At 43.8% G+C, this 23,742-nt stretch overlaps 1 protein-coding gene across 5 annotated transcripts in view; it reads left to right on the forward strand.

Annotated features, from left to right (window-relative positions):
* LOC138676454 (long-chain fatty acid transport protein 2-like) overlaps positions 1 to 23,742 on the forward strand; it is a 264,978-nt gene that overhangs the window by 225,356 nt on the left and 15,880 nt on the right. The window lies entirely within an intron of this gene.

Below are 23,742 nucleotides of genomic sequence, written 5' to 3' on the forward strand. Positions count from 1 at the left end.
ATACAAATACCTCAAAAAGTAAAAGTATAAAAAGGGCCCTCTGCACCATGATAGTGCATTTGATTTGAGGCCTAGACAGATAAGCACTTTTGCCTGTTTTCCTGTGGTGTTTTTTCCAGTATAATGGAGTTTTTTTCCTCCTTTTTTTCCTCCTGTTGCTGTTTTTGCTGTTAGACTAGGACTGGCGAGCGTGAGGACCTGTGACATGGGTTGCCAGCTTACGTATTGTGGCCATAATATTAACGAATACCTTACATATTTTGATATGTTCTTGTGCACTTTTTTTACTTTTTGAGGTGCAGTTGGGCCCTGATGGCTTTGTAAGTTGTGGCTTCTGTTCACACTGGAGACATTACATTTAGCACTGGGCAGCCTGCCACAGGGCGTTACTAATAGGCTATGATCCAGATGCTGTGCATACTCTGTGTGAACACTGCTGCAGATTATTTATTTGCACTAGTGTGCCAAGCGGCCAATCCCTAATTGTAGGCTGGCTGTCTCATTTGGTATTACATAAATATGAAGATATTGGCCTGCACTCTGTATTAGGTCGGGGTGCTGGTGCGACAGACCATAAGGTCTAATGTCAATGTAATGTAAAATCCACCGCACTCCCTTACGTGGAATATCTTAGAACAGAAATGTAACTCTTTTGAAATTTGCTATTTTATTCAAGTAAATCAATAACATCAAGACTTTTGGCTAGAGGACGCAATCCAGGCGTTCAACATTGATGGTACACAGGACAGAGGTACGGGACCCATAACATTGAAGAACGTGTTCAATGAGGTTAATATAGGCCACAAAGCTTTTTTAAAAGCATGGTGGGAGATTAGGACCCTGGAGAATTATATTAAAAACAGAATAATTCCCAGAGGCCTGAGGATAAATATCACCCCCTCCCCGAGAACAGCATCACCAGAACTCCTAGACCTTTGGCTCAAGGAGTCAATTGATTCTTCAATACGGTTCATGCAGCTATTGCTAGCTGAAGAGAAAAAATTACTTGAAAAAGCTACCAGTGACCTGAATGAACTAATAGAAAAGGTATTGAAGTTCAAATCAGATCCAGACTTTAACCGTAGAGAGGGGTTGCTCCAGACCTCTGTAGAGAAATACCAAGCCCTATTAAAAGAAAGGAAGCAGATACAATTCCAAAAAGACCTAAAAATTTTTGCAGACAATCAGGCATTCAATTTTCAGAGGGATAGGGCTGAGGTGTCCTCCTCGGACGCCGATACCTCAGACACTGAGAGAACAGAGGCATCAGGAAGAGGAGCATTCACGAGCGGTGGGCAGCCATTTAGGCAGTATAGATGGCAATACCCACGAGGAGGACGTGGAAAGAGGGGGAGAGGTGCAGGCAGAAATGGTGGGGGAAGCGGACCACCAAAGACCTCATTACCCACCACAAGAGAGAACTCAGGACCCACCTCCTTGGCTTCATCTTCATCATCTTCTTTTTTAGAGCAGGGAGTGAAAACAGCCTATTTTTTGAGAACCAAACCCAATTAGATAGAGGGCAAATTGTCAACCTGTCTACCCATGCTCTGACGAGAGATGAATATAGCGTTTTAAAAAGGGGCCTTAATTTTGTGCCGACTAACACTTACAATTGCTTTGAATGGGTCAAAGACCTAAACCTATTCTGCAGAAAATTAAAATGGAAGAAGTTCTTCCTTCATAACAACAAGGAGGAGTGTTTCCAACAGGGTCTACAGGAGGATGATCTAGAGAGCTTCCAAGCTTTGGTAGGACTCCTCAGAGAAAATGAACAGGGGGTGGATACAGGGAAAGGCCCTTTCACAAAACTGAAGAACAGGAGCATCAAGATGCCACCAACAGGTGAAACTAATAACATTGATATATTCTTACAGCTAGTGGAAAGGGACCTTAGAAAAATCAGGAAACAAGACCCCAATATTGAACATAATCTTACCATAGGTGAGAGAGAAGCATTGGAAACCCTCAAAAAGAACGATCAGTTGGTAATCAAGACATCCGACAAGGGTGGAAATCTGGTCATAATGGATCATCAGGTATACCGTGGTATGTGTCATAACATCTTACAGGACAATAGGACATATGAGATCTTGAGAGCAGATCCTGCAGTTCAGTATAAAAATGATCTTAGAGAAATCCTTGATGGAGCATTGGAAAGAAATCTGCTTTCAAGGTCTGAATATGAATTTCTGCTTCCTAAATTTCCTATGCAGGCCACTTTTTACACCCTACCCAAGATACATAAGGGTTTAAACCCTCTAAAGGGACGCCCCATTGTGTCTGGGATAGACTCTTTAACACAAAATTGTGGCCTGTACATAGAAGAAATTCTTAAACCTTTTGTCACATCAATTCCCTCATATCTAAGGGATACGACAGACCTACTACAAAAAATAGAGGGCTTACAACTTGACAGTGGATCGTGGTTGGCATCGATTGACGTTGAAGCGTTGTACAGTAGTATACCGCATGATGTAGGGACGATAGGAGTCCAACATTACTTGAAGCAAAGGTCGATGGCATGTAGGGACCATAATGACTTCGTAATCTCCCTGCTCAAGTTCGTGCTTGGCACAATACGTTCAAATTTGATGGCAAACACTACCACCAGCTCAGGGGCACTGCGATGGGGTGTCCCTGTGCCCCATCGTATGCAAATTTGTTCCTGGGCTGGTGGGAGGAAACAGTGGTGTTTGGTGAGGACATCAAGTGGTGGCATGAATTTGTAGCCATTTGGCTCAGATTCATAGACGATGTCTTCATAATTTGGACAGGCACGGAAGAGCAATTTCTGGGATTTATTGCGGAGCTTAATATTAACACCATTAATTTAAGGTTCACATCAGAAATTCACAGGGACGAATTAGCATTTTTAGATGTCAAAATCAGGAAGACATCAAATGGGAGTCTGACAACAAATATTTACCGGAAACCTACGAGCACCAACAGCCTCCTGAACTGGAACAGCCATCATCCCGCCCCTCTAAAAAGAGGAATTCCGAAGGGCCAGTTTTTGAGGCTGAGACGGAATTGCTCAGAGATTGGCACCTTCCATAGCCAGGCCGGGGATATGCTGTTCAGATTTAGGGAAAAAAATTATCCATCACATATCCTGAATACAGCAAACCAGGCTGCGGCCAATATAGACAGACAACAGCTTCTACACAAACAAAAAAACAGAATAAGCCAGGATGAGGTCATCAGGATCATAGGTACATATGATCATCAACATCAGAGGGTAAGAGAAACTATAAATAAACACTGGGATATTCTAATGATGGATCCAGACCTCAGAGGTATCCTAGGCACACGTCCAAACATCACCTTTAGAAAAGGAAAATCCCTGAAAGACTCTCTAGTACATAGCCACTATATGAAACCAACTGCCGAGGGCTCCTGGTTGGGGAGAAAACCATGTGGCTTCTATCGATGCGGGGGGTGTCAGATGTGTAAGTGGATGAAACCCAACAAATCGTTCACAAGTGCTTCCACAGAGAAGACCTTCTACCAACGAGACTTTTCGAATTGTAAATCTGTAGGTGTAGTGTACATGGCTACGTGCCCCTGCCCTAGAGACTACATCGGAAAGACCAAAAGGGAATTCCGCAGAAGGGTAGGGGAACACTTAGGAGATATTAGGAATGAGAGGGACACCACCCTGGCACGTCACATGAGACTACAACACTCCGATGATCCACTAAATATAAAATTTGCCATCATAGAAATAGTAAAACCTAACCCCAGAGGGGGGGACTGGGATAGGACCATTCTGCAGAGAGAGTGTGAATGGACGTTTAGAATGGACACCATGTCCCCAAAGGGGTTAAATGAACAACAGTCGTTCACATGCTTTCTGTAGGGCTCTGACCGTGGACCTGTGTCCAATGGAGTTGAATATATTATTTATTTTTATGGACCCTAAAAGAAATTATAGGGACCTGGTTGTGCTCTTTGCTGTTTTTGTCCCCCTTTATACAGGGGGAGACGTAGATCAGTACGTTTAATTGTTTAATAAAAATCCTCATTTTCCTGGGTCCGGAGCATAAGATACAAAATGCGATACATAACCCCTGGTTTTAAGGGAAAAAAAGGGGGAAATGAAAGGGCATAAAATGGACTATACTTGTGTGTATGTATGATATAGACTATAACAATGTACGGCAGCAGCAAGATAGGACATTTTGTTTCAAATGTGTGAGAGTGTGCATTCAAAGTAGTTCTGATCAGAGTACTATAAGCAATATGGGCATAGATCCAAATAAAAGCAGCCTAGTCAAAAATTTATAGAATCAGGATGGGGAATAGTGTGCACATTCCCATACCTTTAGACCCCGCTGTAAGGAATGTAGCCGGTGCGCATTTAGTATTACCATAAGCAGTGAGATATCAAATATATCTGTTCCATTTGAGCGAGCATGCGCAATGAAAACCGTGTGGAGCGCAGAGAGGAACTTTGCGTTCCACGCAGAGCAGGCGCACCACCGTAGGGGAGGGATGATATGTGACAGAATGCCCGGCCCCAAAACAGGAAGTAAGTGGCTACGTAATGCCACATGAGTATCGGTGGGCGGACCCTTGTGGAACGCATGGAGGAACATAGCGTTCCAGGTGAAGCAGGCGCATTAAGCTTATCTTATGGCCCGGCCCCAAAACAGCAAGTAAGTGGCTACGCAATGCCACATGAGTATCGGGGGGCGGACCTTTGTGGAACGCATGGAGGAACATAGCGTTCCAGGTGAAGCAGGCGCATTAAGCTTATCCCATGGCCCTGTGGGAAATGACACAGGTGATAGAACGCCCGGCCTTGAAACCGGAAGTACTTATGAAGGACGTTTCGGCGGTCCAGTTTAAAATGAGGTAAAAACATCACTACACATGAGGATTATCAACCATCGAGACACATGATAATAGATCGGACCTCCTGATGAGCCAGCGGGGCGAAACACGTTGAGGCTACACAGTGACAAGGCGGACGGCATTTACACCCCACGATGAGTACCAATCTTGGCGCTATTATAATATGCTACATTCCTGAGGGAATATGATTGTACCACTGTTGTGGATATGAAGCCATAAGATTGATGGCATTCATGTGTATGATTTGGTACAACTGGGGTTTTTTGAGATGATAGACATCCCAGATGGGATATATTAGAGGTTGATGAGCTATAAACTGATCATATGAAGCTGACCTTTAGAATATCTTCATCAAATAGTGATCAGTAAGGTTTGGCATTGAGTAATATTGATGAAACTAGCCACCACCTCATAAAGTATAAGCAACATCTTCTGTGCATACTTTGAGAAAGTCTCGCAAATAGATATAAGCGATAATATATTGCTAAATATTTGGGTGACTTCTGCCACACGCCTGTGTCCTCATGTTCTCTATTTGTTTTTAAACACTGTGTGGGGTATAGGATTCCTTAGATGAGGAGTGGTCTATGTTTAGTCCAGAGGGGACCTTTAGTTCACTATTGTGTGGGTAGAGGGGCCCAACGGCTGTCTAGGGTTTGATAGGGACCCCAGGGAAAGCCGACGTGGAGCGGCGGCGCCATAACGTTATCCCATAGGGCGCCAACCCCCGCTGATAGGCAGACCACAATATAGATATCAGTTCAGGGTATTCCTAGTTCCCCTCACTAGTTTGTTCACAGTTTTTGTGTTGGTGTTTGGTGCAGCCACAGGTTGGTGGCTTTTTAGATATAATTAATAAATATTTTTTGTTTTCTGAGTAACATATGCTTCCTATAAATTCCTACTCTAAAATATTGATTTAATTGTAAATCAATAACATCGGATCAAACATAAGGCAATTGTTACAAATTGTGTATGCGACTCAGAATGGTATTCTGAGTCGCATACACAATTTGTAACAATTGCCTTATGTTTCATTTGGTATTACCGCACCTGTGTTGTCGCCATCTTTACTTGGGCCGTCTGCACCATGATAGTGCATTTGAATTGAGTCCTAGACAGGTAAGCACTTTTGCCTGTTTTTCTGTTGTGCTTTTTCCAGTATAGTGGAGTTTTTTCCTCCTTTTTTTCCTCCTGTTGAGGTTTATGCTCCATTTTTTGTATGGGCATTAGTATGGGCATATAACCGATACTATAGCTACCAGCCAATGAAGATTAGTATATGGGCAATTAAAAGGCAGTCATTGTATCATGCAACAGAAAGTATTATGCATTGTACCTCAGTGACCATCAATAGAGACATTAAATATAAATGAAAAGCATAATTTGTGCTAAAATATGAAGCACATGAAACATTGATTTTTAAAGTGACAGGGCATATATTATAAATAAATTGTGAAGAACATCAAGATTCCATATACAGTTGTGCTCAACTGTGTTTTCTTTTTTAAATCATAATGACAACCCAAAACATCCAAATGAACATGATCAAAAGTTTACATACCCCATTTCTTAATACCGTGTCTTTTGTGGTAGTTGTGGATGAGGTTCTTTATTTTCTCAGATGGTAAAGCTGCCCACTCTTCTTAGCAAAAAGCCTTCAGTTCTTGTAAATTCCTGGGCTATTTAGCATGAACTGAAGCAGCAGTGTGATCTTTCCCATCTCTGCTCAGCAAATCTGGAAGCCCGCCTCAGTTCTTTGGTCAGGCTGGTGTGCCAGGGTTGCCTGTTGATTTTGTGAGCTTTGGTATGTGTGAGAGCTGCGGCTATTGTGGTCTTATATAAAGTGGCAGCAGAATCCGCATTGTGTAGGGAACTTATGTCTAGAGATGAGCGAATATTTCAAAATTCGATTCGGATTACGTTCTCTGAATTTGCAATATTTGCCGATTAATTAATCGAATATTAGCTGATCATAGCCGAACACCATTATATTCAATGGGAGGCAAAAACAAACACATGCACAACACCTTAGAACAGTCTAAAATGCTGCCAAAACACATCAAATGAGGGACAGACACCAGGAAAGTGGCCTTAATTTACCCACAGTACAAATTGCAGCATGGAACTGCAGCAATCAGCCAGCCATGAGGTATTGGGATTTGGGACAGCATTTATAGCTTTCCAAAGAATGTCACAGTGAGATGAGGTGGGTGACACATGTAACACCTCTACCTGCTTTCATGCTGAGCCACACTCAGGTGGCACAAATATCAGTTTTCTAGACTACCATTATCAGAAAAATTTAAGGATAGTAACGCGGGTAGTTGAGTGCAAGGAAGTGGAGGCCTGACGGTCTCAGAGGCCTACTGCTACTGGCAACATGCATGAAGGAGACCTAACCAGGAGTTTTCACATTTCCAAAAATTATTGGCAGACACCACAAAAGTGGCATCAATTTCACAACAGTAGAAATAGTAGAATAGAGACCAACAGGTCTTTCTCTACACCCAATCCAGCAGATGAGCACTGTACAAGGTGTGGTCACATTTAAAGAAATGAGGGCCTTACACCACAGAAGTGGCATCAATTTCACCACAGTAGACATAGTCTAATATGGACCTACAGGTTTTTCTCTACACCCAATCCAGCAGATGGACACTCAACAAGGAGTGTTCACATTTCCAAATAATTTTAGCATACACCACTAAAGTGGCTTCAATTTCACTACAGTAGAAATAGTAGAATAGGGACTGACAGGTCTTTCACTACACCCGATCCAGCAGAGGGACACCCAACTTGAAGTGTTCAGAATTTAAAAAATGAGGGCCTGACACCAACAAAGTGAAATAACTTTCATGAGAATAGAAATAGTATAATTGGGACCGACATGGCTTCCACTACAGCTAGCTCAGCAGGTGTAGACCAACCATGACTGTTCACATTTCCACAAATGTGTGTTAACATCAGCAGCAGCAGCAGCCACAGAAGCAACACTAAAGATATCACAGAGTGCAGTTATGTGACATTAATGCATCACACTAAAAATGCAATATCACCTAGTCTGTACAGTCTGTGATTGGGGTGCAAAAGTTCTTGGAGATCCATGACTTATTCATCTTAATGAAAGTTAGGTGATCAACACTTTCAAGGGACAACTGTATGCGCTTTTCCGTCAGGACACCACCAGCAGCGCTGAAGACACATTCTGAGAGAACACTGGCTGCCGGGCACAATTAAACCTCCAAGGCATGTGAGGCGAGCTCAGGCCACTCATCCATTTTGTAAGTCCAAAATGTAAAAGGGTCCAAACCCTCCCTGATGGTATTGATATTTCGTTCTAGATACTCCTGCACCATCCACTCCATTCGTTCACTACGTCTAAGACTTGGACTCTGTTTTGCTAGTGCACAAGTTGGTCTAAAAAAAGTGTCAAAGGACTCACAGAAATTGCTTCTTCCACTTCCACCGCTGCTGCTGCTAATGTTTTGGCATTAACTAATTCACGGGTCAGAGGTTGTAAGTCTACAGTTGCGATGCGAACTGTGTGCTTCATTGCTGTCTTGGGGAAAAGTTCTCTTAAGATTGTATAAAAGCATGTTTCGATACTCCAGCATTAACGGGTCCCTTTCTAGGGCGGGAATCATTTGGCAAAATTTGGTTTTATAACGTGGGTCTAATAAAGTGGCAACCCAGTAGTCCGCATTATTCCTATTCATTACTGTATGGGGATCATGTTGCAGATAGTGCAGCAAGAATGCACTCATATGTCGGGCTCTACCATGAGGTCCGAGCCCATGCTGTGTTGGTGGCTGGGTAACAATGAGGCTCCAAAAGAAAAGGAAAAAAAAAGGTTTGCACTCACCAAGCCCGAAGAAACATGTTAGTCTTTATTAGGACATGTGCGATGCAGACAGGGAGATCATGTACCCCACAGGATGACAGCTGTTTCGCGCAGAACGTGCTTCCACAGCGGGATCAGGGGGATCTGTGGAAGCGCGGTCTGCACGAAACAGCTGTCATCCTGTGGGTTACATCATCTCCCTGTCTGTATTGCACATGTCCTAATAAAGACTAACATGTTTCTTCAGGCTTGGTGAGTGCAAACCATTTTTTTCTTTTTCTTTTGGATTATATGCACTTTTTGGTTATGCACCTGAAGCGCCCATATGTGGAGTAGTAGTGGGTATTGGCACTGGAGCAGCAGTATCAGGAACGCTAATAGATGATTGCGAAAGGCACCAGTGTGGGTATTACTTTTTTCTTTTTTTCTGAACAATGAGGCTCATTTCCTCTGTCCCCTCCAGCCAACTCCAACCAACAGAGAGGGGAGGATTATCTTCTTCGTCCGACACTTGCTCACCCATTACCCCTTCCTCCTCCATTTGTTCCTCATATCTTGCACCTTCAATAATAGTTTGTCTGTTATCATCACCAACCCCCATCAATCGCAGTACACAACCTCCCTTGACACCCGCCTGTGTGATGACAGTCTTGAACTTTGAGACAATGTTATCCCTTCCGCAGCCTCCTCTGCTTCCTTCTCTTCTTCTGGGACCACCATCTCCTCCCGCAGGCTATTCAAAGACTGCTCCAGCATATAAATGACCAGAATAGAGATGCTGATGATGGCATCGTCAGCGCTATCCGTCTTAGTAGCCATTTCAAAACTGTTCAAAGGGGTGCAGAGGTCCGTAGTTTGTGCCCACTCTTTAACCCTCCATCACATACAATACTCGGACTAACGAGTTCACATACTATGTGCCTGTCAGGCGCCTGCTGGAAAAATACCTATAATATCTAATGTTTGCAATTTCAGTGCTCTAAAAGTGATCAGTGACCTTGATAGGGATGTAATAAAAGAGACTACACATAATCAGTTGCAAAAAAAAAACATTTACTTAACATAAAACTAATAACTATGAAATACAAACTTTTCAAAACTCCCGCCAAATAGTCCCCAGTTCGACTCTCTCAAAAAAATGTACAAAGAAAATTTTTGAACACAAACTTAATTTTAAGGTACCTTAAGTACTATTAAAAACATATTCAATCAGAAGTAGATGCTGAGGTTTCCCCAGAAAAGTCACACTTGCAGAGCAAATAGCAAGAATTACACACCATTTTTGCATGTGTCAGGCAAATTGCTTTCTGACATTTGAGACATTCATAATTTGAAAGCCTTCTGGTTCCGCTTTCCGTTTGACAAGTTGTGCATCTCCTTCTTTTGTGAGGTGGTGCAGATGGTGACTTTTCACCATCATCTTCTGGGCGGAACCTTTTGAGCTGAACTTGAAGGCGAGAGGGGATACCGATTGTTTTCACGCTTCTCCTGCGTAGCTCTCCAAGTACTAGTTCATGGGCCAATTTTTTCAGATACAATCGTCTACGGAGTGGTTCAAGCTTGTTTTCAAGATAAATTACTTGTGAATTTATACCACCCAAATTCAACATAGCAAAAAATATGACCATTGGCCAGCGTTTGATGTTTCTGCTGACGTTGAAAGTGGAGCACATCTGATCTGCTGTATCCACACCCCCTTTGGTGGCATTGTAAAATGTGATTATCTCCGGTTTTTTTTCTGCCCCAGTCCCAGGATCGATGGCAGCATCATCATGAAGTGTTGATAGAAGAAGTACGATTTTTTTGGCATGTGGTACATGGGAAACTAAAGCCTTTCCATTATGGAATGCAAACATACTGCTGTACTGTTGTCTCTCTTTCACACTTACAAACTGTGGCGGCAATTCCCTTTTGTTTTTTCTTACAGTTCCCACATATGACAGCTTCTGAATTTTCAGATAATCAATCAGATCACAACTTGTAAACCAATTGTCAGCTGTAATATTGCGACCCGATCCAAATAAGGGTTCAGCCAGTCTTTTTACAACATCAATGGGTTTGTTGCTCACACAGTAAGGACCTTCTGGTTGTTTTCCTGCATAAACTTCCAGGTTGTAAGTGTAGGTCTTACTGGCATCAACAAGGGCATACATTTTTATTCCATATTTGTTTGGCTTTGATGGAATATATTGACGAAAGGCACATCTACCACGAAAACCAGGGAGCATTTCGTCAATAGTGAGATTCTCTCCAGGGTAATAACTTTGTTTACAGTTTACAACAAATCTTTCCATATATGCTAGCCACCTTAGGGAGAGACCCAAGTTGGGCTAAATGTAGCGGGACGAAAGAGACCGAAAAGCCCTCTACTTAAAGGAAATACATAGTGGATGCTTTCCTGAAACGGAAAGTACTTGCAAGCAGCATAATACAAAGAATAGCAGGTTTACCCAGAATCCTTTGCAGTAGGCGGAGCTATGCAAATCATCTCTTTCCACCCCAGTCTAATCCGCATAATTCTTTGTATTATGCTGCTTGCAAGTACTTTCCGTTCTTGTAAGGTGGCTAGCATGTATGTATCGTTTGCTCACCGAGCCCCACCCCATACAGCCAACCAATTCCAGCCCTGTGCTGATGAGGGCCTAAAGCCCGAAACACGTGTCCACAGGTAGGAATTGGTTGGCTGTGTAAATTTAGAAACTAATCCGCAGCATTGCACGCTTGGCGATTCCAAGCGCTGTGGATTAGACTGGGGTGGAAAGAGATGATTTGCATAGCTCCGCCTACTGCAAAGGATTCTGGGTAAACCTGCTATTCTTTGTATTATGCTGCTTGCAAGTACTTTCCATTTCAGGAAAGCATCCACTATGTATTTCCTTTAAGTAGAGGGCTTTTCGGTCTCTTTCGTCCCGCTACATTTAGCCCAACTTGGGTCTCTCCCTAAGGTGGCTAGCATGTATGTATCGCTTGCTCACCGAGCCCCACTCCATACAGCCAACCAATTCCAGCCCTGTGCTGATGAGGGCCTAAAGCCCGAAACACGTGTCCACAGGTAGGAATTGGTTGGCTGTGTAAATTTAGAAACTAATCCGCAGCATTGCACGCTTGGCGATTCCAAGCGCTGTGGATTAGACTGGGGTGGAAAGAGATGATTTGCATAGCTCCGCCTACTGCAAAGGATTCTGGGTAAACCTGCTATTCTTTGTATTATGCTGCTTGCAAGTACTTTCCGTTTCAGGAAAGCATCCACTATGTACAACAAATCTTTGAAATATATCACGAATTGGAGCAAGTCGGTCATGTGTTTTGCATTCGGTTCTGGTAGTTCTGTCGTCAAACCGAAGGCAACGAATTAGAATCTTGAATCTGTTTATGGACGTAACAAGGCTAAATTTTTCAACTCCATCCCCATCTTTACCCCAAAGTTCCTCCAAACTTTGTCTATTTGCCCTATAAGCTCCTGCAAGGTACAGTAATCCAAAAAAAGCACGCAGTTCTATTTCATCTGTGGGCTTGATGGTTCTGTTGCAGATGTACTTGTCCTTTATAATGTCTATATATTGGTTGGTATATGTGACAATAGAGTCCAGAATGTCATCTGTAAATATACTGTTCCAGCATTCAACTGCAGTTTTTGCATTACGTGCAGTTCCTATTACTGCAGGAAGGTGAGTAATAATGTTTAAAGGTTCCCTATGTTTTTTCTGGAATGGCTTCTTGTTCCATTTAGTATTTTTATCTTTTCCAATATAATATGATCCAACTTCTTCATCCTCACCACTGTCACCATCTTGCTCTGTTTCAGAATCCAGGACACATTCTTCCACCTCATCATGAGAATCAATCTCACTTTCCTCTCCTAAATCCTCATTCAGTGTGAGGTCTCTATCATCTAACAGCATGTTTGTTACTTCCTCAACATCAAGTTGTTTGGATAAATTGTACATTTTCCTCTCCATTTCAGCAGATAATCTGAAGCAAGAGAAGGAATATGTTAGGGAACTACTGTATATGCCTGAGCAGCACACTTTCTTTTATAAAATCTCCCTTATTTCTATGAACTATCCTCACATTTTGTGCTATACATTCATAAAACAAGCTAAATAAACTATTGTGATGAATAAAAACATAAAATACCAACCTTACTGAATGTGACATATTCACATACAATGAGCCTGAGAGATCTGTGCAGTCATATCCTCTCCCCATAAGCTCTGAAATCCAACTGTGATATCAGGTTTCACAGACCTTCAAGAGACAGGAGACTACCTGGAGGGAGTGGGTTTCCTCACAATCTGGTGAGGAAGGAGAAATGAAAGTAAAAGAGAAGCGCCTGTCAGATCAGTTGTATGTGACGGAGGGTTAAACATGACATGAGCCACCGCCGTACTGTGTTGGCCTGGGCTATGCGGCATGACATACTGTGTCAGGGCTTGTTGCTGCTGCCACAGTCACTGCAACATGTGCAGAGTGGAATTCCACCATGTCGGCACATCGCATATCAACCTGTTAACTGGCATGGACAAAGACCTCTGTATTGATGCAAGTCGATGAACAGAGGGGTGCGAACGGCAGAAATGAGCACACAGCTTATGTGATTTCTGGAGCAGGTCACCCAGGCAAGAATAGTGCATTAGAAAATGCTGCACCACCATGTTGAGGATGTGATCCATACAAGGCATGTGTGTGAGCTGGCCTCACTGTAGGGCTGCCACAAGGTTCGCACCATTATTGGACACGGCCTTCCCTGGGTGCAGGTTCAACGGAGACAGCCATTGATCAAATTCAGCTTGGAGAGCTGTCCCCAACTCTTCAATTGTATGACTGCTATCTCCAAGGCATGTCAATTTTAAGACTGCCTGATTGCGTTGAGCCCAGGCTGCGCAGTACGGAGGTGATGGGGGTTCGCTATGCACTGTTGGAACCCGTGTCTCGTGAAGGCAGAGGTTGAGGGCAAAGGTGGAGGCCCTAGAGGAGACAAAGGAGGAGGCGGAAGCAGTGGAGGAAGTGTTAAATGTAGAAGTTTGGCCTGCAAGCCTTGGGGAATCCAAGACTTGTGGAGCATCACCTGTCCCCACAGCCTCTAGAGTCACCCAGTGCCCAGTCAGCGAGATGTAACGCCCTTGGCCATGCTTACTCATCCAAGTGTCTATGTTGAAATGCACCCTGGCAGACAGAGATTTTGTCAAGGAATGGGTGATGTTGTCTGCTACATGCTGAGGTAGCGCAGGCACAGCTTTCTTCGAAAATTAATAGCAAATGGGTAATTGTTACTGGGGAACTGCAACGGCCATCAGCTTTTGGAAACCGTTAGTATACACCAGGCAGAAAGGCAGCAATTCCGTGGCCAACAAATTGGAAATGGTGGAGTTCAACTTCTTAACTTTGTCATGCGTAGGAGGAAGCAATCTTTTCCATAACCACAACCGTGGACTTTTGGGCTGGCTGCAGTGCTATGAGAGGGCAGAACCGGACAAACTGCTGGACCATGAGAGAGGTGCAGGCAGAGATGTTCGTGCGGATTGAGAAACTTGTGGTGTGATCGTTCTCCTAGGCTAGGGTCACATTGCGTTAGTGCAACCCGTTTAGCGCTAGCGGGTTGCGCTAACGCAATGTTTTTAATGGGGCCGCGTCCTGGGGTCGCGGTAACGTCCCCGCTCTCGCAGATCCCCGATCTGCGAGAGCGGGAAACGGACCGCGGGCGCGCCTCGGACGCTGCAAGCAGCGTCCGCGGCACGCCAGGAAACACCGGCGCGTCGCTAGCGCGTGCCGAACATGGCACGCGCTAGTGCTGCGTGTTCCCATTGCTGTAAATGGGCGCGCTAATGGACGCGTTGCACGGCGTTAATTTCGCCATGCAACGCTGTCCGTTAAGCGCGTTCCCATAACGCAATGGGAACCCAGCCTTAGATCGGTCAAAAACAGCAAGTATGTCCGCTTCCGTTACAGCTGAAGGTGGCCTCTCAGTCAGAGTGACTTGATCAGGTAAAGAACCCGAGGTTCTATGGTCAAAGATGTATGTCTCAATAGTTGGCATGGTAACAGACGAGGAGGAAGCAGCAGATGCAATTGATGTGGCGCAACGTAACCTCCTCATCTTCCTCCTCAGATGACCTACTCAGCTGTGTGCCTCTATGTTCACGCCAACTGAGATCTAACTCCTCATCATCATCCTCAGTGTTATCACATTCCTGGCCATTGGAGTCAGTCTCCTCCTTTTCTTGCCCTGACAGCACAGTACAGTTCACGTGAGCCTCAGATATCTGAGTTTCATCAGGATCACCTCCCCCCAGGGATTAACGTCTGATGACGAGTGTCAGTATGCTGTTGGGACCCTGTACTTCTTTCTGACCCAGATCCAAGCTAAAAGAATTTTGGGCATCAGTGCAGATTTCCTCATCTTGACTCTGCAGAGCTTTTGAGTACACTTCTGATGAACATGGCATAGAATGTGTGAACAGCTCTTAAAAATCACCCTTCTTTGGTTCCGTGCAGTCAGTTGAAAATTTGGATAGTTGGGACGCGGGGGGAAACAAGGGGAATTTGGGTGCCACATCTGTGGACTGTACTGGGTGTGATGTTGATGTGGAGGAAGAGGAGGAAAGGCCACTTGAAGCTGCACTTGCCATTCACTCAAGTACATGCTCTTTCTGGGCATCATTGACAAGGCGTTCCGCTTTGCGGCTGCCAAAGAAATGTAGTGGTGTAGCCTGTCCAGTAACATAAGTGGTCAGTTGTCTTTGCATAGGACGTGACGTTGCTTCACTAGTGCCTTCACCAACATTACCACCTACCCCACATACACCTTGAACACCAAGCCAAAGTCTCCTTCCACCACGGTCTCACTTTTTCCCAGTCATGTTGCTCAGATAGTGTGGTAGGAACACAGTATTAACATCCAAAAATTAGATTTTAAACTCTGCACCACCTCTGCAAACAGCTGAATTTCAGCTGCAGTAAATTCAAAGATGAAATATGGCATGCTGTATCGTGTTAGTCACAGAAAAATTATTTTTTATTTGGACCAAGGATCAGGCCTCTATAACACACTAGATGATACAAACTATTGATTTCAAGTTAGGTCCCTTACTGTATCATGTTAATAAAATAAGAACTTTTTTGTGGCTTATTTATCAGGCCTCTATAACACAATTCATACTACAAACTCTTTTTAAACTCATTACCCCCGAGGGTGGTTTGCATGTTAATTAACAGGACAATTTTTACAATTCTGACCACTGTCCCTTTATGAGGTAATAACTCTGGAACGCTTCAACGGATCTTAGCGATTCTGAGATTATTTATTCATAACATATTCTACTTCAAGGTAGTGCTAAAATTTCTTCGATATAACTTGCATTTATTTGTAGCAAAAAAATGGAAATTTTGTGAAAATTTGGAAAACTTTGCAATTTTCAAACTTTGAATTTTTATGCCCATTTGACAACAATTTTTTTTTGTTAGGCAGATATAAGGGTTAAAAGTTGACCACTGATTTCCCATTTTTACCACAAAATTTACAAAACCATTTTTTTAGGGACCACCTCACATTTGAAGTCACTTTAAGGGGTCTATATGGCTGAAAATACCCAAAAGTGACACCATTCTAAAAACTGCAACCACCATACTGATCAAAACCACGTTCAATAAGTTTTTTTAACCGTTCAGATGTTTCACAGGAGCTGAAGCAATTTGGAATGAAAAAATTAACATTTAACTTTTTAGTCACAAAATGATATTTTAGCAGCAATGTTTTTATTTTCACAAGTGTGAAAGGAGAAAGTGGACAGATAGGTTTGTTTGGCAATTTCGCCCGAGTACAACGATAACCCATATGTTGGGGAAAACCACTGTTTAGGCGCACGGCAGAGCTCTGAAGGGAAGGAGCACCATTTGGCTTTTTCAATCCAAAATTGGCTGCTATTGAGATTGGACGCCATGTCGCATTTGGAAAGCCCCTGATGTGCCTAAACAGTGGAAATCCTCCACAAGTGACCCCATTTTGGAAACTAGACCCCCCAAGGAACTTATCTAGATGTGCCTAAACAGTGGCAATGCCCAACAAGTGCCCCCTTTTGGAACTAATCTACTGTTTCCTGGTATGTGAATTTTATAATTTACTGGCATACGCGAGTTGTGCAGTGTTTGTCAGGTTTTCATATGTCAGTTACGTAGCGTTTGTCATACGTCAGAAGTTAATTTAGTATGTAAGTCAGAAATGAATTTAGTAGAGCATGGAGGTGTGGTACAGTTTGAAGCCCTCTTTCATACACAGGCCAGATTTTTCGGGGCAGGTGTCGCTTTGATAAATGGTAGATAGAAGAACCTGACACTCAACTTAATGCTTAGTGAGAGGTTTTATTTTGTAGCACCAACAAAACGTTTCGGTCCTCAAGTTCGGGAACTTCATCAGTTACGTACTTATGGGCTTTTTGAATTGAGCCTAAAGGGAATTAAACTGCATCTGTGTGCAGGGCGGTAATCTGGTTTTAAAATCGAAAAGTAAATGCGCTTGTAGCTGCGTGCTTAGCATGTGCTCCTTGCCCAGACGCGGTATCCATATCAATAATCAGTGGCTCATCATTTTTGGGGGGCGAGGTACACACGGGGTAATGAGGTGTGCTGGTTCATCTTCTGGAATGGTGAGCACTGCTTGATCTTCTATCCTGGGACGTGTGCCTTGCAGTCCAGCAGGACCTGAGGAGGAAGATGAGGAGGAGGAAGAGGACGATGAATCTGAGAAATAAAGAAATGTGAGATCCTCTCGCTCGCTAACAGTGTTGGAGGCAAGAAAATCATATGCCTCCTCCACTGAATAGTGTTGCTGGGACAAACTGGAAGGGTGGGACGACTTTTTTTTTATGAATATGGTGATTGTGTCAGTACTTTATTTTTAACTGTGTGGGGGGAGGATAGTGCTTGGTGTAAACTTTTGTCTGAAAAGAAAAAGCTAAAAGAAAAAAGCACAACGAGGGAGGAAAAAAATATATGTGAAAGGAAAAGTGTAAAACAACAGGCATGAGCACTGATGAGTGAACTGTGTCACTAATCAAAGCTCGGCAGCTTCTGCATGTGCCCAGGGTGGTGGTAATGAAGCAATGTGTCTAAAACAGCAGACACGAGCTATGATGAGTGAACTGCATCACTTATTAAAATTCGGCTGCTGGATGTGCGCATGGAGGTGGCACAAGGGGGGATGAGTAAGAAAAATGGAAAACAGCTGGCTCTGATGAGTGAACTGCATCACTAATCTAAGCTCAGCGGCTGCTGGATGTGCGCAATGGGGTGAGAAAGCAAAATGGAAAACAGCAGGCATGAGCTCTGATGAGTGAACTGCATCACTAATCAAAGGCTGCTAAATGTGCTAGAGGGGTAGAGGGAGAAAGGGAAGGGGGGATGGGAGGGATTGGGTTGGATGAAGAGAGATCGGGCAGAGATCAGGGATCAAAACACTTACAGTTGTTGTCTCTCTTCTGTCTTGTCTTCTTTCTTTTCCGCTCTTTGTTCAGCAGGGATTGTGGTGTCGCAGGCTTTTGTGGCACCACATGGCCTAGCACAGCAGCAGATCCTGTAACATCACCACTGTGCAGGAATGCTCAGCTAGTGTGAGGATCTGCAGAGAGGTCACAGACAGGTGACAGACAGGTCACAGAGTGGTCATACCGCTGGCCCTGGTCAGAGCTGGCCCTGTTGATGCTGGCATTGCTAGGCACTGGCCTAGGATTGGCGCCAATTCTAGGCAGGTCACTGGCAGGGCACAGCGCGGTCACACCACAGATGTGCCCTGCGATTGGCACCATCAATGTGATTGTCGATTGTGCCAGAGTCGTTTTCGGCAATGCCTGGTGTTGCCAGGCACCAGCCTTGGATCTGTGCTCCTGGAGCACCGATCATAGGCTGGGACATCACTGTTTCAGGCAATCTGATTGCCTGAAAAAATGAGAAATGCTGTGATTGGCTGTTCAGAATTGAACAGCCAATCACATCGATCAGGGGTGCAGTTGGGCAGCGACACCCCCGAGGATGACAGCACCATCTACCCACAGATAAGATGGCTCCTGAATTTTAATGTGATCACTGCAACTTCGTTCGCAGTGTTGCATTAAAGAAATGATTAGCATTCCATCCATGGTCAAACAGGCCCAGGTCACATGAATGGAATATTACGTCAGATGTCAGAAAGGGATTAAACTCTGGTCCCTTACTGTATGACTTTAATAACAGAAGAATTTTTTTGTGGCCTATCTATCAGGCCTCTATAACACACTAGATGCTACAAACTCTTTTTCAAGTCAGGTTCCTTACTGTATGACGTTAATAATAGAAGAATTTGTTTGTGGCCTATGGATCAGGGCTCTACGGCTTAATTTAATCCCAAGCAAATGACAAAGCATGATACAGCGGGTTGTCTAACCTTTTGCAACTGAAAAATCATGGGGTTTTTTCAATGTGCCTTAGGTCGGTAGACAGGTTCATTTCACCACCACAAAATGACTATGTGGGATACAGCAGGCTGTTTCACATTTAGCAACATAAAAAATTATAACTTTTTTTTAATGTGCCTTAGGTCGGCAGACAGTTTTATTTCAACACAGCACTAAATTACAAGGTGGGATACAGCAGGCTGTTTAATATTTTTTCACTAGCTACTTGTGAATTGGAATGCTATACTCGTGCATCGATCACAATAGAAGCAGTGCATAACACGTGCCCTGCTGGATTTGTTTATGCACCTCAGTATGGCCAAAAAAGAAAAAAAAGTGCTGGAAGGAAAATTTTACAGCTACACTGGATACTATCTAGCTACACTATCTGACTGATATGCAGCCACCTATCTTATTAGCTAAAATGTGGGATATGGGATACAGCAGGCTTTTTCATATTTAGCTACTGAAATATCATTTAGAATGCTATACTTGTGCATGGAACACTACAGAAGCTGTGCACAACACACTTGTAGGACACGTGCCCTGGCGACATTGTCTGAGAACCTCGGTAACGCCCCCACCCCCAAAAAAATAAATCTGGAAGGTAAATTGTACAGCCACACTGGACACTATCTAGCTACACTATCTGACTGATATACAATCACCTAACTAAATAGCTGAAATCTTGATGCAAACAGTGGCAGCGTCAGGAGCAGCCTCTTTGCGCTGTATCAGTGTCAAAATGGCACTAAAACAACATGTCGGCTATTTATGTGGAGAGGTACATGTGATTTCAGCAGCTAATGACGCAAGCCGTGGTGTCAGGACTTTGTGGGTGTTTCCTGGGCTTGATTGGCTAGCCGCAATGTGCACACATAATGACAAAATGACTGCTGTGCTTCCAAGAACACCGCGCCTCTGAGCTCTGCAGACCCCCCCTCCTCATCATACACGTGCCAAATGCTCATGATACACCACCATTACCGTACCTAAAGTGAGGAAAATATTTTTGTGGCAACGCAAATATTTTCCTGTACTTTTACTGAATGTTACTGAGTATTACCGATTCTATATAAGTTTGCTCTGGTTTCCGATCACGAATCCAAATTTCTGTTTGGCAATCATTTTCTGATCAAGTTCGCTCATCTCTACTTATGTCTGTAAGAGGGAGAAGGGATTCAGAAAGTGAGTGTAGATCGAGGTGTTTGAGATTTCTGCAATAGTGTGCAAGTTTGTGGGGTGGGGATTGTGGACCTTTAAGGGAAAGGGAAGAGAATGTAAGCAGGTTGTGGTCAGAAAGAGGTAGAGGTGTATTAGAGAGGATAGATAGGAAGCAGAGGTGGGTGAAGATGAGGTCCAGTGTGTGGCCATCTTTGGGAGTGGCAGCAGAAGACCATTGAGTGAGGCCAAAGGAGGAAGTGAGAGATAAAAGTTTAGTGATAGCTGAGTGGGATGTGTCAATGGGTATGTTGACGTCACCCATGATGATAGTGGGGATGTCAGCAGAGAGGAAATTAAGTAGCCAGGTGGTGAAGTGGCCGAAGAAGGTAGTGGCTGGCCCTGAGGGGCGGTAAATGACAGTCAGTTGGAGGTTGGTGGGGGAGTAGATGCGTACAGAGTGCACCTCAAAGGAAGAGAGGGTAACAGAGGGTGGCAGTGAAGGAGCAGTCATCTGACAAGAGAAAACCACCTCCTCCGCCATGCTTGCTGCTGAGGCAGGGTGTGTGGGAGAGGTGGAATCCACCATCCGAAAGTGCAGCTGGAGAGGCTGTGTCAGTGGGGGTGAGCCAGGTTTCGGTGATAGCGAGGAAGAAAAGTTTGTTAGTAATGAAAAGATAATAGATGTAGGAAAGTTTTGGATATTAGAAGTTATTTGTACTGATTTTCCCAAATCTGAATATTTTCCTATTTGATCATCACTATTCATTTGCTGAAAGCTATAGGATTGGTTATATGCCCATACTAATGTCCATACACAAAATGGAGCATTAAGCCCAGATTTTGGAGCGTTAATTACCATTACTAATGATGCTGCTGTTGATTAGTGAGCATGTGTCTGACGCGTTGCATATCGGACCATCGCTTCCGGTGCCTGTTGTGAGTTCTGTTTTTGGGCTCCCTCTGGTGGTTACTGATGGTACTGGGTGACTTGTCTTTCCTGGGTTTCTGGGTTCCACCTGTTCCATCAGCATATGGGAGTTTCCTATTTAACCTGGCTTTGCTGGCATTTCCTCGCCGGTTATCAATGTATCCAGTGTGTCTTGTTACCTCTGCTCCCTGCTCCTAGAACCTTCTGGACAAGCTAAGTTTGGATTTTCCTGTTTTGTGTTTTGCTTAATTTGGGTTTTAGTCCAGCCTGCAGATATGTGATTCTCTGCTGCTGGTTGCTCTAGTGGGCTGAAATTGCTTTTCATGTACCATGAGTTGGCACATGAGTTCAAGTAATTTCAGGATGGTTTTTTGAAGGGTTTTTCGCTGACCGCGCAGTTCACTTTTGTATCCTCTGCTATCTAGCTTTAGCGGGCCTCATTTTGCTGAAACTGTTTTCATACTACGTATGTGCTTTCCTCTCATTTCACCGTCATTATATGTGGGGGGCTGCTATTTGCTGTGGGGTATTTCTCTGGAGGCATGAGAGGTCTGTGTTTCTTCTGATAGGGGAAGTTAGATCTTCGGCTGGAGCGAGACGTCTAGGATCATCGTAGGCACGTTCCCCGGCTACTTTTATTTGTGTGTTAGGTTTAGGGTCGCGGTCAGCTCAGGTTCCATCGCCCTAGAGCTTGTTGGTATATGTGCTTGTCATTTTTGTGATCCCCTGCCATTGGGATCATGACAGTATAACCGGCCCACAAAGTGTTAATTGTATTGGCTGAAGTAGGAGGATAAGTAGTCTGAGGAAGTTTTTTTTTTTTTCCCCTTTCCCTCAGAGTTTGCTGCCTAGCCTTATTGCAGCCTGGCTACTTCCTCCTCCTCTTAATCTTTGAATGGCTCTGATCTCAGCTGTTTATCATGGACGTCCAGAGTTTGGCTTCCAGCCTGAATAATCTTGCCGCTAAGGTTCAAGATATACAGGATTTTGTTGTACATGTTCCTATGTCTGAACCTAGAATTCCTGTCCCAGAGTTTTTTTCTGGAGATAGATCTCGTTTTCTGAATTTTAGGAACAATTGCAAGTTGTTTCTTTCTTTGAAATCTCGCTCCTCTGGAGACCCTGCTCAGCAAGTCAAGATAATTATATCTTTCCTGCGGGGTGACCCTCAGGATTGGGCATTTGCATTGGCACCAGGGGACCCTGCGTTGCTTAATGCGGATGCGTTTTTTCTGGCATTGGGTTTGCTCTATGAGGAACCTAACCAAGAGATTCAGGCTGAAAAAGCTTTGTTGGCCCTCTCTCAGGGGCAAGATGAAGCAGAAATTTATTGTCAAAAATTTCGGAAGTGGTCGGTACTTACTCAGTGGAATGAGTGCGCTCTGGCTGCAAAGTTTAGAGATGGCCTTTCTGAGGCCATTAAAGATGTTATGGTGGGGTTCCCTGCGCCTGCTGGTCTGAATGAGTCTATGACTATGGCTGTTCAGATTGATCGGCGTTTACGGGAGCGCAAACCTGTGCATCATTTGGCGGTGTCGTCTGAACCGTCACCTGAGATAATGCAATGTGATAGAATTCAGTCCAGAAGTGAACGGCAAAAGTATAGGCGGAAAAAAGGGTTGTGCTTTTATTGTGGTGATTCAGCTCATGTTATATCAGCATGCTCTAAACGCACAAAAAAGGTTGATAAGTCTGTTGCCATTAGTACTTTACAGTCTAAGTTCATTCTGTCTGTGACTCTGATTTGTTCATTATCATCCATTTCCGTCGATGCCTATGTGGATTCAGGCGCTGCCCTGAGTCTTATGGATTGGTCATTTGCCAATCGCTGTGGGTTTAGTCTGGAGCCTCTGGAAGTCCCTATTCCTTTGAAGGGAATTGACTCTACACCTTTGGCTATGAATAAACCTCAGTACTGGACACAAGTGACCATGCGTATGACTCCCGTTCATCAGGAGGTGATTCGCTTCCTGGTACTGTATAATTTGCATGATGTTCTAGTACTTGGTCTGCCATGGTTACAAACTCATAATCCAGTCCTTGACTGGAAATCAATGTCTGTGTTAAGCTGGGGTTGTCAGGGGGTTCATGATGATGCACCTCCGATTTCTATCGCTTCATCTACTCCTTCTGAGATTCCTGTGTTTTTGTCTGACTATCGGGATGTTTTTGAGGAGCCTAAGCTCAGTTCGCTTCCTCCTCACAGGGATTGCGATTGTGCTATAAATTTAATTCCAGGCAGTAAATTTCCTAAAGGTCGTTTGTTCAATCTGTCAGTGCCAGAGCATACTGCTATGCGGGATTATGTTAAGGAGTCCTTGGAAAAGGGACATATCCGTCCATCTTTGTCCCCTTTGGGAGCAGGTTTTTTTTTCGTGGCCAAAAAAGATGGTTCCTTGAGGCCTTGTATAGATTATCGTCTTTTGAATAAGATTACCGTAAAATATCAGTATCCTTTGCCATTGTTGACTGATTTGTTTGCTCGCATTAAGGGGGCTAAATGGTTCACTAAGATTGATCTT

Source organism: Ranitomeya imitator, chromosome 4 (genome assembly GCF_032444005.1).
Source record: "Ranitomeya imitator isolate aRanImi1 chromosome 4, aRanImi1.pri, whole genome shotgun sequence".
Classification (NCBI taxonomy): Eukaryota; Metazoa; Chordata; class Amphibia; order Anura; family Dendrobatidae; genus Ranitomeya; species Ranitomeya imitator.